Genomic DNA, 1,083 nt, shown 5'->3' with positions numbered 1-1,083 from the left:
CTCTCTTTTACTTGTTTCAGTCATTTGACTGTGGCCATGCTGGAGCACCGCCTTTAGTCGAGCAAATCGACCCTAGGACTCATTCTTTGTAAGCCTAGTACTTATTCTATTGGTCTCTTTTGCCGAACCGCTAAGTTACGGAGACGTAAACACACCAGCATCGGTTGTCAAGAGATGTTGTGGGGGACAAACACAGACTCACACACATACATATATATATATATATACATATATACGACGGGCTTCTTCAAGTTTCCGACTACCAAATCCACTCACAAGGCTTTGGTCGGCTCGAGGCTATAGTAGAAGACACTTGCCCAAGGTGCCACGCAGTGGGACTGAACCCGAGACCATGTGGTTGGTAAGCAAGCTACTTACCACAAAGCCACTCCTACACCTATTTTTGCTTTATTTAATTGCAGAATAATTGACAAATGAAAATTTGGACCCCACTTCAATTTGTGGAAGTGGCATAGAACCAGAAGAGCAATTGGTGGAATTTCACTTACACACACACACATTGACAAATACGAGAAGAAATCAAACCTTATCCCTACTTTTGCCATGACATATATTCATTATTGTCCCACTTTTACGCATGCGTGCTTCTTTTGGACAAGTAGTTTAATATATTTGTATGTTATCGGTTGAAGCAATATATTCATGTATAAAATTTTATACTAGGCGTAGGAGTGGCTGTGTGGTAGGTAGCTTGCTTACCAACCACATGGTCTCGGGTTCAGTCCCACTGCGTGGCACCTTGGGCAAGTGTCTTCTACTATAGCCTTGGGCCGACCAAAGCCTTGTGAGCGGATTTGGTAGACGGAAACTGAAAGAAGCCCGTCATATATATATTTATATATATATATGTATGTGTTTCTGTGTCTGTGTTTGTCCCCCCAACATCGCTTGACAACGGATGCTGGTGTGTTTATGTACCTGTAACTTAGCAGTTCGGCAAAAGAGACCGATAGAATAAGTACTAGGCTTCTAAAGATTAAGTCCTGGGGTCGATTTGCTCGACTAAAGGCGGTGCTCCAGCATGGCCACAGTCAAAAGACTGAAACAAGTAAAAGAGTAAAA

At 42.6% G+C, this 1,083-nt stretch overlaps 1 long non-coding RNA gene across 2 annotated transcripts in view; it reads right to left on the bottom strand.

Moving 5' to 3' along the window:
* LOC106878665 (uncharacterized) overlaps positions 1-1,083 on the bottom strand; it is a 14,680-nt gene that overhangs the window by 6,521 nt on the left and 7,076 nt on the right. The gene's annotated exons all lie outside the window — the stretch shown is intronic.

The sequence above is a fragment of the Octopus bimaculoides genome, unplaced genomic scaffold (assembly GCF_001194135.2).
Source record: "Octopus bimaculoides isolate UCB-OBI-ISO-001 unplaced genomic scaffold, ASM119413v2 Scaffold_87364, whole genome shotgun sequence".
NCBI classification, from domain to species: domain Eukaryota; kingdom Metazoa; phylum Mollusca; class Cephalopoda; order Octopoda; family Octopodidae; genus Octopus; species Octopus bimaculoides.
This window is presented reverse-complemented; position numbering and strand designations above follow the sequence as displayed.